We start from the raw sequence: 18,138 nt of genomic DNA, 5'->3' as shown, positions 1-18,138 counted from the left end.
TGTGTGTGTGTGTGCTCGAGTGCATGTTGTCTATGTATTAGGGGCAGAAGATAAAGTTTAGGGAGAAAAGTTTTTTCTTTGGTGTATATTTGAAACTTTTAGACCCGTGGTCTTGTGAGTTAGGGGAGGGGAGCCCCAAACCAGGGAAATTGGGAGGGAATCCCACCCTCTGGATTAGGCAATGAGTGGGAAGCTTAGGGAGAGAGCTGTCCTGCCTTTGTCTAGGCCAAGTGGGACAACCAACTTCCCAGTGTCCTGCCTGTGCACAGTATGGGCCGTGTGCTGTCGGGGTTGAGGTAAAGGTGGCCAGCTTTGCCACATTTAAAGCAAGCTCTATAGGTGGGGGTTCTTCATGCCCATTATCTTCTTGGGTGGAGGCTAAGGGTGATGCCAGGGGCTGAGATGTCTTTCTATCACAAAAAGCCTTTTTTATTAAACATTTAAATGCCATATTCTGCAGATCTCTAAAGTGTTTGAGGCTCGCCCTTCTATCTAAAGTCTATCTGAATAGACAAATTTTGTTTGTTTCTAGTTACCTGTCTTACGCTTAACCTTGAAAACATGTTTAGGAAGCTAAACAAGGCTGATTTCTATATTAATCACATTAGTATTTACCATATCTACAAAGGTAGTTTGAAAACATTAAATAATTTAATCATTTATAAGGTGACTGACAACCAACTTGTACTTCTTAAATATCATTAACAATAATTTAATAGCTTTCATAAGACTAGGACTAAAGTTTACCCTTTAAAATCATGGTTTTGAACTAAGGTTTTTTATTATTGTCTTAGTCAGAGTTTCTATTCCTACACAAAACATCATGACCAGAAAGCAAGTTGGGGGGGGGGGGAAGGTTTATTCTGCTTACATATCCACACTGCTGTTCATCACCAAAGGAAGTCAGGACTGGAACTCACACAGATCAGGAACCTGGAGGCAGGAGCTGACACAGAAGCCATGGAGGGATGCTGCTTACTGGCTTGCTTCCTTGCTTTCTTATAGAACCCAGGACATCAGCCCAGGGATGGCACCACCCACCATGGGCTGGGCCCTCCCACCCTTGATCATTAATGGAGAAAATGCCTTACAGTTGGATCTCATGGAGGCCTTTCCTCAACGGAAGCTCCTTTCTCTGTGATAACTCCAGTTTGTGTCAAGTTGACACACAAAATAGTATCAAAATAAAACTTTAATCATGGATAAGGTTCTCAGGAAAACAGGCAACTTCACTGATCCTGAAAATGAGCACAGCCAACAACCAAAACAGCTATTCTGTAGGTGAAAAGGGAAAACGTTTATTCTAATCTGCCAAGGCTGTCAGGGACAGAGGGGGCTTCTGAGCTGGGGTGGGGCCTTCGAGCAGAGACTGAGGTTGCCTAGAGGCCAGCATCAGCCCTGACAGGACAGTTAACAAGCGCCACAGTCATAGAATGGAAGGGCCACTGCTTCTGCCTGCCAGCGATAAGGAGAATGACTCCCATTTTAGCAGGAAGAAACTTTGAAAGGACTTTCTTGGGGGACCAGTCACACACTTATAGAATATTGCAGGGGTTTTTGGTATGGTTTATTTTATCTAAACTGCTGACTTAAAAGACAGAGATGCTAGATAACCATTACTGTGAACCTCATTAGCCCTTAGTAGTTTGTAGATCTGGATTGTTAAATATACTTTATTTATCAAACATAAGTTGTTAATTATCTACATTTTCTAATATCTTGTTGTTGAGCAATTAGTACGGACGTAAGTAGCTAGACATGCATCTTAAGTTGGCTTTTGTTCCTCTGAATGGACCTTTATAACCTTGAACTCTCACCACATAGAGGATAGCGTAAACCAGAGTTGAATCGCATATACAGCATGTTGGGGCAAACATAACCTTAAATTTCTATCATCATATAAAAATCCACACCGATCTAAAATATTGGAAACTCGCGGCTTTCTTAGTCTAAAAGGAGACCCAATAGTGAACAGAGTTCATTAGGACTGAGGAGTTTTACAACTGTTGCTTTAGACATCTTAGGATGGTGAAGCCACAGGGCAGGTTGCAAGCCCTGTGGCCAGCATGGTTGCTATTTAAACGCACATGTTTTCCTAGCAGATATCTCTCTGTCTCTATCTATCTATCTATCTATCTATCTATCTATCTATCTATCTATCTATCGATGATGATGAGGAATGGGAGGAAGAGGGAAGGAGGTGGGGAAGAAGAGGAAGCGAAAGGAAGAAAAGGAGGACATGGAGGAGGAGGAGGCCTAACCCCAGAAAAGATGGCTCTCGTGTGCCACCCGACAGACAAGCAACATCCAGGGAAGCACAGAGAGAGTACAGGACCCACACCATAACATGCTGCCAGCGCGTGGGTGTGGTTCCTTCTTGCCTTTTGTCTGTGAAGCATTTCATAGACATATCTGTGTTTATGATAATAGATGTATACATAATAACGCTTTGTTTTTTCCAAAATAACATGTGTCCGCGGTGGAACATTTGAAGAGTGAGAAAGTACACAGGGAGAAGTTAAAATAAATGACAAGATGGAGCGCGGTGGCTTTGTGGGCTCCCTTCAGTGTTTGCTAAACTAGAAATCCTACCTTCAAATGCCAGAGGCAGCTCAGCGGTGGGGCACTGGCCTGGCACTCACAAGACCCTGGGTTCCATCCCCAGCACACCACATAAACCAGAGCTGGTGCAGCTGTGATCCCAGCCATTGGGGGGGGGGTGGAGGCAGGAGGATCAGAAGTTCAATGTCATCCCTGGGCTATATAACAAATTTGAGGCTAGCCTGGACTACATAGGACTCTGTCTTAAAATGAGCAAGGAAATGAAAACTCTAAAGCCGTGAGCTGACATCTTTTAGCCCAGGTCTTCTGGGAATGGCATGAGAGCTGGAGATGGGCTGGAGAGGGCTCCGAATCCTTGGGCAGCTGAGGCCATTGTCACCCCGTGCCCAGCCTTCCCTCCGCTTTCCCTTTTTGTCTGTGATCTGAAGCATTTTCTCTGAATTACTTGGATTGTGTTTGATGGTCAGGAGTGAGTCGATGCGCTTTGGTATATAATGTCTTGAAGAAAACAGAAATCAACCTTTTTTGTTTTGTTTTGAAATGCTTAGGCTTTTAAAAAGCAATTTTAAAAATTTTTTGAATTAAGGCTGGTAAGATGACTTAGCAGGTAAGAGCACTGACTGTTCTTCCAAAGGTCCTGAGTTCAAATCCCAGCAACCACATGGTGGCTCACAACCGTCCATAATGAGATCTGATGTCCTCTTCTGGGTGAGTCTGAAGTCAGCTACAGTGTACTTACATATAATAAATAAATAAATCTTTGGGCCAGAGCTAGCAGGGACTGAGCGAGCACAAGCAGGGTCAACCAGAGCGAGCAGGGTTGACTGGAGTGAGCAGAGGGCTTAAATTCAATTCCCAACAACCACATGAAGATTCACAAACATCTCTTCAGCTTCAGTGTACTCATATACATAAAATAAATAAATCTTTAAAATCCCATTAAATTTTTTGATGTAATTTTACACTTAAGGATAGTAGTCTGGAGGTACAAGGATCACACACACACATGCACGCACACACACACACACACAAGCACACACACACACATGCACGCACACACACATGCACACACATGTACACACACACACATGCACACACACGCATACACACATACGCACACACACATGCACACACACACATGCACACACACATGCACACACACACATGCACACACACGCATACACACATACGCACACACACATGCACACACACACATGCACACACACGCATACACACACATGCACACACACACGCACACACACACATGCACACACGCGCACACACACACGCGCGCACACACATGCACACACACGCATACACATACATGCACACACACACATGCACACACACACACATACATCCACACGCACCCATGTACATGCATATGCACGTACATACCACTCCCCTCACACACATGCGCACATGCCACCTGAATAATTACAAAAATAATGATACCAGTTGCAAAGCCGAGAAGGTCAGTGGGGGCCAGCATGGCACTCTGGAGAGCTCCAGAGTTAACCAGAACTCTGTGAGTTCAAGGCTAGCCTGGTCTACATAGCAAGTTCCAGGCCAGCCAGAATCACACCGTAAGACCATGTCTCAAAACAAACAAAACAACCTGAATGAACAAAAAAGTCAATGATGTCCCAATGTCCCCACCATCACCGCCCTGGCCCCACACTCGGGTTTATATTGTTACACCCTTTTTAGAAAACAGCTCTTATTTCCTACCTATATAATAGTCTCTCCCCATGAGAGTTGTGACTTTTGACATCTGCAGAGGCAAAGTGACTATACAAAGCAGAGAGAGAGTGGGCAGACTGCAAGAGACAGCCACAGCTGGGGCTTCTCTTGGTGTCCTTTTGGATGGCTCCCTAGCTGGCCTGCTTCTACCTGTTAGTAAATTCCTGGTTCTCTGGCTTGCCTGCCTGGGTTTTATTTAACTAGCCCCTACCGGAAGACACCTGGTGTTTCTGACTTGTGGATGATGACTGTACATGAAGCATTCTTGTGGGTATGTTTTCCCTAGCTGGGCTGGGTAGCTCTGTGGACGTTAGCAAAGGACACCTGTCAGGGACAGCAACTCAGCAAGTGTAGTGTAGGCGGGACTCCACCCGTTCATGCAGGATTCATGTGTGTGTCTCTGTGTGTAGTCTCTCACATTTATACACCATTTCCCCCAATTAGATGGTTAGGACTGAACAATGTGTGAGCACTAGAACTTTATTTTAATAATCACACATCTGGGCATGGAGCCCTAGACCTCAAACATACTTGGCCAAAAGCCTACCCCAGAGCAGTGGCCATTTTTTCTCCTATTCTTTTCCCTTCTCCTCTCTTTCCTCATTTCTTCTCTCCCTCTTTCCCTTCTCTCTTCCTTTCTCCTTTCCTCTTTTTCTCTTCTAGACACAATTTCACTAAGTCGCCAATGTAGACTGAACTCATTCTGGGCCCAGGCGAGCCTTGAACTTGTGATCCTTCTGCCCAGGCCTCCAGAGTAGCTGGAATTACAGGCATGTAACACCAGGTCACGTCAAATTTATTGCTTGTGTTTTGGAGACAGAGTCTCACTATGTCGCCTTGGCTGGCCTGGAACTCTATGTAGACCAGGCTGACCTTGGACTCATAGAGATCCTCCTGCCTCTGCCTCCTGCGTGCTGGGATTAAAGGTGTATTACACCATGCTGGGACCCCATAAATTATTTCAGGTGTTCAGGTGTTTTGTCTGTGTATATATATGTGGGACATGCGCATGCCTGGTGCCTGAGGAGACCAGAAGAGGGTGTTGATGCCCCGGAACTGGAGTTACAGATGTTTGTGAGCCGCCATGTCTCTGCTGGGAGCTCAGGTCCTCTGGAAGAGCAGCTGGTACTCTTAAAACACTGAGCCATCTCTCCGGCCCCCAAATTCTAATGGTAAAATATTCTGTGATATGTATGCGTTAGCCTATATTATGTTTGCTGTGTTGTAAAGCTGGTTTTAAAGTGTAACATGCTTCAGTCCTATCCTATTGGGCTCTTCTTCAGGGTCACTGTCAACTTTGCTTGTATCTTGATATTTTTAACAGCTTTTGAGCTATAATGATGCCTGTTAGCATTTATTAGAAATATCCAGTTTATGTGAGGACGATACAGTAATGAGCGTGGGAGGTGGGGGGGAGGGAGGTTTTTATTTTGCAGAAGAGATAAGAATATCTGAAAGAGTCCACAACAGAGAGGAAAATAGACCTGGCATAGCCACGGCTAGCCAAGCAGGGGAATGAGAAAATACAAAAGAAGGTAGAAAGAGATAGAGAATATAATGTATCAAGAAGGGAGAAAAAAGAGGAGAGAGGAGAGAGGGAGGGGGAGGGGAGAGGAGGGGAAGGGGGAGGGGGAAGGGAGAGGACGGGGAGGGGAGGGGAAGGGGGACAGAGGATAAGGAGGATAACTAGGGGAAGAGAGAAGGGCCAAGATGCTAGCGTGGACTTTGAGATGCGTAGCTGTTTTGGTGATCCTGGAGACCAGCATGCACTGTGGTGTGCTAATAGGTACCACAGATAGCCGTGGGTCCCTTCCTCAGAGGCGAGGGAAGTGATTCCTCTCACAGTTCAGAGGAATGCTGGCTTTTATCTAACCACCAAAACCCTCCTACAGTTTATCTTCAGTTCATCTTTGGATAGATGAACATTCTGAGACCTAACAGTGAAGTTTGAGGGGTTTGGTTTGGTTTTGTTTTTAAATTGACTTTCTTGTCTGTTTGTTTTCTGAGGCACCTAGGAACTCATGTAGCTCAGGCTAGCCTCAAATTTGCTATGTAGCTAAGGATGACCTCAAAGTTTTGATCTTCCTGCCTCCATCTCCCAACCTGAATTTTATTTTTTAAGTTGTAAGCAGGTTTGTGTGTGTTGTGATACTTATTTGTCTTGGGGACAGTCGCAGTTTCTAGACTCCTGCTTTGCTTTGGAACTGAATAGATCCCAGAGCGCCAAGATTCCAGGCATATGTTGCCATGCTAAACAAAAGGGTCTTTTTTTTTCCCTAGAAGTTGAATTATTTAAAGTTTTACATTTAGGTCAATGCTATGTCCCTACAGGCTCAAATTCCTTCATTGCCCCTCCCCCCATCCGCTATCCTCCACCGATGATGCTACTTTGGAAGGATCTAGAAGCTTTGGGAGGTGGCATCTCACCAGAGGAAATATGTGTGTGTGGTGTGTGTGTTTTGGGGATGGGGTGTGTCATATATTTGGGGTTTCTCTCTCTCTCTCCCCTGCCTCCTGACCATCAAGCATGAAACAGTCCCTCCTCCACAAGTGTTCTGTTTCCTCTGTTTTTTTTCCTAAATGCAGAGAGCCCAGAATTTTTGCCTGGAACTCCCTGAAACAGTGAGCTCAAAGAAATCATTCCTCCCTGAGGGGCTCGGGAAGCTGATGTGGTCACAGTGACACCAAACACAGTGACTCCATCCTATGGCTCATGTCCCATGAGTGTGTGTGGTGGGGGTCCGTTACTTTTCCTATCGTGGTAAGACAATAACAAAAGCAAGAGTTCGTTTTGCTGTGATAGCACAGTTGGTCATGACGGGGAAGGCACGGCGACGGGAACCAGACCCGTGGTTCCCGTTGTTTCCGGTCAGGAAGCACAGAGCCCTGGGCGGCAAGCCCTTGCTCAGCTCGCTTACTCATTTTTTTATACACCCAAAGGCCCCAGCCCATAAAACCGAGCAATGCCTCCTACAGTTCTAGAAACTTCTTCTCAGACTTGCCCAGAGGTAATGAGTTTCCTGGGTTTTTGTTTCTTGCACATGGCTGTTGGCTTTTCTGTCATCTCCGTGGAGAAAGCGAATCCAGCAAATCTCCACCTTCTCAAAGACAGGTTCTGCCTTCGCCATCCTCGCTGTGGGCGGGCTGTGGGCGGAGCATTTGATCAATGACCATCTCAGTAAATGATCACAGTAACCCTGTGAGGACAGCCATAGACAGCCATTGGAATCTTCACCCCACAGATCAGGAAATGGAAGCCCAGAGAGGTTGAGTGACTTGACAAAGATGGCACAGCACTGTTGGTGGTCAAGCCTTCCTTTCTCTACGATCTCTCTGCCCATCTCTTATAAGCTGGAGGGACCTGCCAGGACCGGACAGCAGGCTTGCCCAATTCTGGAGCTACACTGAGTTTTGCACCTCACCTTGGACAAGTCATTAATCCTTATATAGAGTTTCACCATCTCTAACACAGCAGTGACCATGTTAACAGTGACTGGCCATGGGGCTGCCGCCCTGGGAGACGCCTCCGAATCCTCTGGACACAAGAAGTGGGAAGTAAGCTGTCCCAGGAGGCGCTAGCCAGGTAGCTGAAGGTTGTGTGAGCCCACTTACCTGCAGAAGGCCAGAGCAACCCATCTGCCGGGTGGGGAAAGAGTTGTGGAGGCTGCCCTTCTGCCTCCCCAAGGAACCCTGGAGCCAGAGCTAGTCACCTGGCCCTACCATGAGACGCAGCAAAGGGAGGAGGGACAGCATGCTCAGACACCCTCCCCGGGCCTGAGCCTGGCTCCAGGCAAGCTTTCTGTACTTAAGTCTTAATGGACCTGGCCCTTGGGTGTGTCCCGGAGGCCTCTCTCAGGCTGCGGGGGTGATCTGAATTTGGCTCGTTGGATGTGTGCATGGGCACGTGCACACTACCCACCACCCAGGATGGGGAAGCAGAGGATTGTTGGTGGGGACTCCCCCTGCACGCACATCCTGAGAACAGAGGAGGAGGAGGAGGAGGAGGAGGAGATCATGTGGGCATTTGCAGTCAGACTACGCTCTTATAGACCCCTTGAGTTTGAAGGGATAGCTTCTCACTCACGTCCTTACCTGTCCCCTGTCAGGAAGCCAGGGCAAGGCTGCTTCTGCAGGCTTTGTCAATACTTATACTACAGCCAAGTAACTTGCAATGCCTTGAGACTGAAGCAGTAAAAGTGATTCGGCTTATGGGGCTGGGGAAGACTGTGGGATTGGTAAAGGGTGTGCGTAAGGACCCCAGTGCCATCCTTAGAAGCCACAAGAACAAGTGAGGCACAGTGCTATGTGCTTGTAACCCAACTCCAGAGTATTGGGTCCCTGAGACAGGCGGGGCAGTCCCTGACTCATTGGGCAGCTAGCCTAGCCTACTCGGTGAGCTCCAGGCCAGCAAGAGTCTGTCTCTACCAAGAGAGTAGATGGTACCCGAAGAATGACAGCTGAGGAGGATCTCTGGCCTCCACGTGCATGTACACACACACACACACACACACACACACGTATGCTCACTCACGTGCACACATACACAACTCCTCCTCCTCCTTCTGCATATATGATCCAAAGAATAGAAGACAGAAAACTGAACAGATGACTGTATGGCTCTCCCGTATGGAGAAACACACACAACTTAATATCAGTCAGCCTTCACAAGGGAGAAAGCTCTGATTCTTGCGAGTCTGTGGATGAACCTTTGTAGAATGGGCCAACAAGAATTCAGTTGAATACAAAAATTCTGGTTCCATTTGTATGACAGCCACTATGAGTTCTGTAGACATTGAGTAAAGCAGTGGTCGCCAAGGCTGGGCTGGCAGGGAGCTCTCAGCACAGATAGAGTTCCAGCTTTGGCTGGTGTGGTGAAGAAGCCACTAATGCATGCACTCAGGAGGCTGAGGCAGGAGGATCAAGAATTCAGGGATGACCTGGGCTTACATAAGGCGAATTTATCACAAACAAATAAGAAATTATTAAAATGGTAAAATTTGTATTACATATATTTTACCAAATTAAAAAAAATGCTTTTTAAAATACAAAAGTTTCCTTTTCATTCCAAACACGTGGCTCCTGGCATTAATCTAGAGCAGGGTTGGTAAACTATAGCCTGTGGCAAATCCAGCCAGTAACCTGGGTGTCTTTTTATTTTGATGGCTCTTGAATAAGAATGATTTGGCTGGGCAGTGGTGGTGCACGCCTTTAATTCCAGCACTTGGGAGGCAGAGGCAGGAGGATCTCTGAGTTCCAGGCCAGGCTAGTCTACAGAGAACGATCGGGGACAGGCAGGGCTATACTGAGAACCCTTGTCTCAAAAGGAACTCAAACCAGCCAACCAAACAGAAGGACTTTATATGGTTAAATCGTGAAAGACTACACACTCGGGACTGGAGAGATGGCTTAGCGGTTAAGAGCACTGACTGCTCTTCCAGAGGTCCTGAGTTCAAATCCCAGCAATCACATGGTGGCTCACAACCATCTGTAATGGGGTCTGATGCCCTCTTCTGGTGTGTCTGGAGACAGCTGCAGTGTGTACTTTCATAAATAAAATAAATAAATCTTTTTAAAAAAAAAGAGTTTGTACCCAGTGTGAAAGGGAGAAGAAAGAGAAAGGGGACACAAGGAGGAGAGGAAGAAGGGACAGCCAAGAGGTTCAAAGATCAAAGGAAAAAAGATGCCACTGAGATTGTATGAGAGCACAAAATCCAAACCACTCAGAGCGCTGGGGATGTATCTCCTCAGATTTGACCAGCGTGCATGGAGCCATGGGATAAAAATAAAGACATTAATAAACATACATAAATAAACAGTTTACAGGAAAATGTTGTAGCCTTGCCTTCAAAACATTTCTAGTCTAGCCAACTGAGTGGCAAGGCAGTCTCTTCCACTCATATTCCTTTGGTTGGCCATATCCTACTAACTGCGAGGGATTCTGGGAAATATAGTCCACCTGTGCTCCCAAGAAAGAAAAGAAAAAGAGCTTGGTGGTCACCTGCAGAACCTGCCACAGCATGAGGAGCACTGTGAGTGTCCCCCCCCCCCCCCCCCCCCCTGTTCTGACTCCTCTTCTAATGAGGAGCAATCATGACATGGGTAGGAGAGTCCTCTCTCCTTAGCTACATCAGAAACCAAGCCTTAAGTCAAGAAGTAGGAAACAGCCTTCTTCTGTAACAGTTCCTGGCTGAGGGGAGGCAGAACATCCCAGACTGAAAGGAGGCTTTGTTGGTTGTGGGAAGGAATCCACCCCTTCTCCAGCCCCACCCCTACCCTCTCTCTATCATGGGTCTGGGAGGAGCAGTACCCAAACAGAAGGCAGCCACTCTAGGCAGCAACTGCAAGAGGAGGCAGCTTGGGGTCTCCAGTGTGCCTTGCACAGTGGGGGTGGGGTGAACCCTGAGAGCCTGCAGACTCTGTGGGGGTTACTACAGACCTGGCCCAGAGAGTCCTGCCCAATCTTTGACTTGCTCAGTCCTATTTAATTAAAAAAAAAATCCTCTTCCTGTTTAAACTTTGAGTCACTGTTTCTCACACTTTCCACCTGAACTGTCTTAGCTGATTGGGCTTCTAGCACAACCCTGGCAATGGCCAGCCAGCTCTCCGGCACCTCTCAGGCCTGCAGCCTCCCTCCCGGTAGACAGAACTGTGGAGGATGTATGGAATCCACACTTGCTCCTGACCCCAAAAGTCAGCGAGTCCTCAGAACCAAGGGTGCCAGGAGCTCCCCCATACACACACTCTTTTTTTTTTTTTTTGGTTTTTCTGTATAGCCCTGGCTGTCCTGGAACTCACTTTGTAAACCAGGCTGGCCTCTGCCTTTGCCTCCCGAGTGCTGGGATTGAAGGCATGCGCCACCATGTCTGGCATAGGAGCCCCCCTTTTGAAAGGATTTTTTGATCTTAGTGACTTACGAAGCTTCACTTTTGAGAATGCATTTATAATTCTAATTTTTTTACCTTAAAACAATTCCTAGGGACTAGAGTTACAGACAGCAGTGAGCCTCCTTGTGGGTGCTGGGAATTGAACCTGGGCCCTCTACGAGAGCAGGCAGTGCTCTTAACCAAGCTCCACAATCCTCTTTGCAAAGTGTAACGTTATTCTTCACCATTATTCTTCACAATAGCATCTGATGGGCAAGGAGCTTTCCATGGGCTTGTTTTTTAAATAAAAGGCATTTAAAAATTAAAGACTAGTCTGAACTGTACCTTTTCCTGTGGACCCTTAAAGACCTTCCAGGTCAACACTCCTTTCTTTCCTCCGTAGATGGGGCTCACACACTGAAGGTGCTGTAGAACCAAGCATGAGGCTTCTAGCCCAGGCCTAGCATCTCAAGGGACTGTGACAGCTGAGTCAGCCAAGTGCAGAATTATGCCCGTCCCTCTGGTAGGTGGCCCATGGCCCATGGCAGTGTTGGATCTTCTTTCTGTGGAGAGTGAGTGGTGAGGATTGGGGAGGTGTTGTGCTATTTGGCAAAATGAAAATCCTTGAGACATAAAGCCAGGGGATTCTCTTGTTGAAAGGGGGCCTCTGGGGTTGGTTTCAAGTCACCAGGGAAACCACCCAAAGATGGAGTTAGGAAGAGATGGCCACAACTGGCCTGGAAGAGCTGAGACCAGTTCTGGTGTATCAATGGGTCCAACCAATCAGGTGTGCCTTAGTGATGATCACAGCTGTCAATCATATTCATTGGACAGCTGGCATATGGGTGGGTGCCAGAACAGAGCCACTTCTTTCTGAATCTCTAAGTCTCTTGATCCAAAGGACCTAAAGCAAACTGAGCCCTGAGGAGCAGAGAGAAAGGAAGACTTGGGAGGCTGTAGACCCCATGAATTTCAGAGTTTGTTGATACCCTCGACTCCTCCATGTAGCCCTTTTAAAAAGTTTTAGATTATGTTTACATATATTTGGGGAGGGATGCCACCAAGTGCAGCTCCTGTGGAGGACAGAAGAGGGCGTCAGATCCACAAGTGCTGGAGTCGTAAGCTGCCTCACATGGGTGCTGTGGAAGGAACTCAGGTCCTCTGGAAATGCAGTATGTGCTCCTAGCCACGGGGCCATCTCTCCTGCCCTGCCCCCACTCCCGCCGCCGACACCCCCTTCCCCCAGCCCTTTCTTAATGATTGCACTTTTTCAAATATTTCATTTTATTCTAGTTTAAGACTCACAAGTCTTAAATAGCGGAGATAGAGGGTTCCATGGACCCTTCCCCAGCTTCCCCCAGTAGCAACATCTAATGTGACCACAAGACTCTGAGCCAGCAAGTTGGCTGTAGTCCAATTTCACGAACTCAGGAGTCTTCTTTAAGAGTCCAGAGGCTTCCGCTCAGCACGCAGCCTGTGCCATTTGCTCCTATGAGATTTGATCCCATATAATCATCACCACAATCAAGATACAGAACTGGTCCATTACCACAAATGGTATTCCAGAGCCTCCTCTAATGCAAGTGCAGACATCAGCAGGAAGTCCACATGTTGGCCGATAATTCCTAAGTCATAGGCGTCCTCTGTGGGTTCCTCAGGCTAATGTGAAGGCTCACTAAAGGATGTGCAAGATGCCAAGGATTATGGTAGACACTCAGCAAGTCCATCTTCTTTTCCTGACCCTTTTTCATTCTCAAGGGTCGGGCAAGGGCATTAATGAATTCTCCCATCAGGCTTCTGGCTTGAGGCGGTATTTGGGGCTTGCTTCATAAATAAGAAAACTCCAAGATCCAAGACTGGGGTGTACTATGACTATTCTGCTGAAACTACACCACACATGGGTCCTTCCAGCTAACAACCCAGTGTCCACAGGTTGGAAATGACCTTGGATGAGCCCGCTACTTGGGCTGGTTAAATGGAAGCCAAGAAATTGAAGTAAAGACTCTAAGCTTTAGACATATTATTGAAAGGCAAAGGGCAGAAGGGACTTGAGTTGTGTGGCCATTAATGACAGCCATGCACTGGCAATGTCCCGCTCTAGATTACAAATGCTTGAATTCTCCCAAGAGTCCCCCAAGTGGCCTAGGATGTTAACATCCCTGTATAAGATAAGGGACACGTGGGCACAAAGAGATCAACATGCTCAGGGCAATAGAGTTACTTTGAGGTTTGAATCCAGACTGCCTGGGTTCAGAGTCTACGTAGCTGAGCTCCTTCCCTGAGTCGGCAGTGAGGAACCACATTCTCCCTTCGAGCCCCAGAATGGCCACTCTGTACCGCCATAAGCAAACGAGGCATCCTGCATGCCCATTAGAAAGAGAGCATCCAAGAAAGTGGTTCAGCTATGGCCGATCCAGTCTGTGAAAACAAGACTGTTTTCTTGATCCTGCACATTTATTTAGCACCTATGGTGTGCATACCCCTTGCTAGGCCACAGGAACAGAACAGAGAGGCGTCAAGTGAGGAGCCCGTGTTCTGAGAGACCACAATTCATCAGTAGCCCTGACAGTTGAAGGACCACAGAAATGTGTCTTGAAAATCAGGATCGGTCCAGCCATGTGCTGAAGCAGGTGTTAGGGGAGGGGTTCTCGCTGCTCAGGCCATGGTCAGGCAGAGAGTTGGCCCTGAAGACCCGACAGCAGAGGCCTGAAGGAAAAGCAAGCAAGGGCAATTGCTCCTGGGAAGAGACCTTAGGAAAAAACAGAGCTGAGTTCAACTCAAAGGGCTGGGGGCTGGAGAGGTGGAGAGCTTTGCCTAGTGCACGCCAGGCCCTGTCCTGGACCCCCACCCCCACCCCCAGTACCGCCCTGGGAGTGAATGAGGCTTCTAAACTTGCCTCGAAAAGATCCAGAGCCCCGTGAAAGCCAGCAAATGCCTTTGAAGGGTGCTCACACCACAGGAGTGTGCGTGCAGGGGACACATCCCAGTTTATAGAACTTTCCAAAGGGCCAAACAGTGACATGTGCCCCTGGAGCTCAGGGCTCCCCCCATGCCGGAGGAGGACAGAGGAGGACAAGCAGGCGTGTGACCCAAGGGTCTGGGCAAATGCTTCCGGGAACTATTCTCCTCCTCCCCGTACCCTTTCTCCGGTCTCTTCTCACAACCCCGCTGAATTCTGATGGAGACTGTTGCTGATCCTCCCTGCCAGAAAACAACCCACAAACTCTTGAAAACTTTGCCTACCCTTTTGGGAAAAATACATGAACTTCCAGTACTACATTAAGAAACGGCGGCCTGGCGAAGGCACTGGTGCCCATTGGTGACACATGGGTGACCACACCCTAGGCTAGATCAGTTTCCTGTTAGGATGAAAAACACCCTAGGGCCTAGAACACAGTGAATGAGATGGGCCCCACATATATTCAACTCTTCAGATACAGGTAGGAACCCACTCTTGTACCAGCTGGTACTCAATTTTGGGAACACAGAGGTGAATCAGACACAGATCTGGTCCTGGAAGACCCAGTCTAGGATAAGTATGGTAAGATTGGGATGAGGGATGGTTGAAAACGGCAGAGTAATCTCCTTCTTGCTGACGCTCTCAAGGACGAGTAGACAGCGATGCTCAAAGCTAGGAGGGGCGTGGACACCGGACATCGAGGAAAGTTGCCAAGAGAGTATAGGCGCTTGCTCCTGAGAGCCCTAGGGGAGAGAGTTGGAGTTGAGAAACACTTGGGAGTTCAGTGTCTGAAAACCTTTGTGTTATGGTGGTTGGCTGGCTACCTCCTAGTGACAGGGGACTCAGTGATCAGCCTCTCTTTTCTGAACCGCTAAAGGGATGGGTATATCTTGAGAGGAGAGGGTCAGCCCAGGCCAGGGCCAGCAGACAGGGCAGGAACACAATATTGACAACATTATCACCCCAGCAGGTATCTGGGTAAGAAAGTGTGCTGCTGCCTCAGGGTTCGGGTACCAGAGAACTGAATAGGGCTTTGAAAGCCCGGGTAGGTTTTGACCTGTTCCATCTGCTCCCTTCACAATTCTGAGCGAAATGCAGATCACTCAATGAAGTAAGGAGAGAGGTCCGTCACTTCAGGGGTGTCCTTGTGGAGTCTGGAGCTCACCTGAGGGTCTGGGAAGGTCCACCGGAGAAGGAAACATAACCTCCCTTCATAGACACAGAGCTCTGAGCTGCCCCATGAGGCAGGTAGGGTGAAGCCCTGCAGCTTGGTAGCATAAGAAGGGGAATTTGCGACCACGTGGGCACACTCCAAGCCCTGCGCTTCTGACCATGATGCCCACCTCCGCCCACTGGGAAAGGTCTTGGGAGGGTCGTATCCTTTAAGACTCGATGGTGGTCACGGGTGGCCCTATCTGCTCCAGATCAGCTCAACTATCTACTTTGTTCATACCTCACAACGGTCTTTCTCTCCCTTAAGGTGTGTTCTTGACATTGCTCTGATGCTGCGGCCCCGGGAGCCATCCTTAAATCCCATCTAGTCATTCCTCCTGCCGTCGTGCTTCAGCCGTTGGTCACGCTGCCCAACCTGATTTCCGTTCCGGGGCTATGGAAGACACCATGCTGGCCACTGCCCCCTAAACATGGGTGTGTGAGAGGAGCCAAGTCAATTTGCAAGTCGAATGACCCTGAAGACGTGGGACTTCAGCAAGAGAGTCCGGTCAAACCGTTAACTCCCCCAGTCCTGGAAGTTAAGGAAAACGGTCTCTTTCAGATTGGCAGGTCGGCTGTCTCCAAGGTGACCCACATGTGCTGCTTCAGCTGGTTGGGTTAAAGTGTTAAAGGGAGGCGGATCTGTGTGGACTCTGCCCAATAGGAGAGCTCATCACTAAGCCATGTGGTCACAGGAGGGCCAATCAGAGCCTTGCAAGGACTACTACTCCTGGAGCATAAGGGGACAGCAAAATCGCGTTGAGAGTTATCAAAAATGGTACTTCTGGTCCTTGGTCGTTGTGAGGGTTGGAAGGGACACACCTGGCCACCCTCACACACTTGAGGCCCTTAATGGTTTGTCGTTGGACTAGAAGCTCTTCCAGACTCCGGTCACCTTCTACCCCAGAGAAGATCGCAACTGGCTCTCTTCTGTTTCTTAAGCTTTCGGCCTCGCACAACCTAGCAAGGACTGGTGCTGGCAGTACCACGGGCTTCTCACCTCATGGGCCCAAGCTCATGTATGGCTTCCTCAGCCATACAAGCACGGATGCCCTAGCTCAGTTTTGAACTTGGGTTTGTATTCCAAAGGGAGCCTGAGGCAGGAAAATTGGAAACTCAAAGGCCAGCTTAAGCTACATACCAAGACCCTGTCTCAAACAAACAAACAAACAAACACCAGAAAAGTCTAACTGAGCCTCACATTCGGGTCTGGTGTGAATGGCTATTTCACGTATGTTCTCTTGGCTCATTGCAAGCCTAGAACCTCAGAGAGGGCATATCTTCTTAACACGGTAGGCCATGATAGGCAAGGACTGGTGAGACCATTTCCTAACGTCTCCTTGCCCGGCTGCCTGACGTCATGAGTGGGTTCCCCAAGTGACACTGCTTAAGCCAGGACAAACCATCTGTTCTCCCAGAGGAGTATTTAAGAGAACAGTGGGAGGCTGGGGGCTCCCCCTGACAGACCTGTGGGGTTCTCCCATCCTTCGAGGTTGGTGGGGTGGCAATGGACAGCACAGACTCAGGAACCAGAGCTACACAATGACACCTCATCTCAAAAACCCAAGCAAGCAAGCGAAAAAAATATGAATACTAAATAAGGTAGAGGGTCATCGGGGAAGACATCCAGTGTTGACCTCTAGCCTCCACACAAACACACTGTGTACAACTGCATATGTAAGCCTACCACACGAAGGAAGGAAGGAAGGAAGGAAGGAAGGAAGGAAGGAAGGAAGGAAGGAAAGAAGGAAAGAAGGAAAGAAGGAAAGAAGGAAAGAGTAGGGGAGGGAGGGAAGGAAATTAGGAAGTTAGGAAGGAAAGAAGGAAGGAAGGAGATAGGGAGAGAAAGAGAAGCAGCAAAGGAGGGAGGAAGAAGTTAGGAAGGTGGGAAGGAGGGAAGGAAGGAGAGAGGGAGAGAGGAAAGGAAAGAAGGAAGGAAGGGCTTGACAGTTTGGAAAACTGAGCTCAAGGGGAGATGGATTTTCCTAAGTTACCTGACTCTGGATTCCACACTTCCCTCCAGATCAATAACTCATTTTTAATAAGCTACTTGAGTTTAAACTCATCTCACCAATCTGCTCTTGTATGAGAGTGAATGAAATCAGCAAATGTTCTGCTCTGTTCTTCACGGCTCTATGCCTCCGTGCCTTTCTGCACCTTTCTGCATCTGTACATTCCCTGAGGGCACAGATTTCCTCCGTGCATCCTACATCCCCTTGGATCTCAGTAGCAATGCCCCTGTGATCCCACAGAGCCCCTGCTACATGATGGCTCCTGTGCTGAAGCCTCCTCAAATGTCATCCTCCACTCCTCACAGGCCTCCCGGGAATGAGGCATATCATTTCTGTGGACAGATGTGGCAGCTGAGGGACAGGTTGTTGAAGTAATTAAAGTCCCCTAGTGAGACAGAAGCAGTGTCAAGTCCTACCCCTGCCTGTCTGATTCAGAAATACATGTGGTGGGTCACTGTGTCACCCTGCTTCAAAGAGCAATTGTTAATAATCATGCTGAATGGGTGAGACATTGTACAGCTGAGTCAGCCAGCAGCCAGACCTACGCTTGTGACTTGGTCACCTCTCCTGTCATCTGACATCCCCCACTCGCATCTGGGAAAGGGCTTTCTCTAGCCAGACTCCCCTGCCTCTGCATCCTGGAGTCTGGCTGCCCTCCTGTGCCAAAATCCAATTCCTCCATTCTGACCTGTCTTCTTCTGCCCTGGGCAAGGAGAGGCAGAAAGACTTGGTGCTGGCTGAGTCTGCTGCAGGGACTCTGGTCACTTTGTCAGCTGATAGAGACAGC

At 48.3% G+C, this 18,138-nt stretch overlaps 1 long non-coding RNA gene across 1 annotated transcript; it reads right to left on the bottom strand.

The window, feature by feature from the left end:
• Positions 1 to 14,608: 14,608 nt before the first annotated feature.
• LOC110292959 lies at positions 14,609 to 15,974 on the bottom strand. Its single transcript, XR_002377764.1, has 2 exons — positions 15,581 to 15,974; positions 14,609 to 14,870 (listed from the first exon to the last, which is right to left on the bottom strand). It is a non-coding gene; the product is annotated as an uncharacterized LOC110292959 (long non-coding RNA).
• Positions 15,975 to 18,138: the final 2,164 nt, after the last annotated feature.

This window comes from Mus caroli, chromosome 4 (genome assembly GCF_900094665.2).
Source record: "Mus caroli chromosome 4, CAROLI_EIJ_v1.1, whole genome shotgun sequence".
NCBI classification, from domain to species: domain Eukaryota; kingdom Metazoa; phylum Chordata; class Mammalia; order Rodentia; family Muridae; genus Mus; species Mus caroli.
This window is presented reverse-complemented; position numbering and strand designations above follow the sequence as displayed.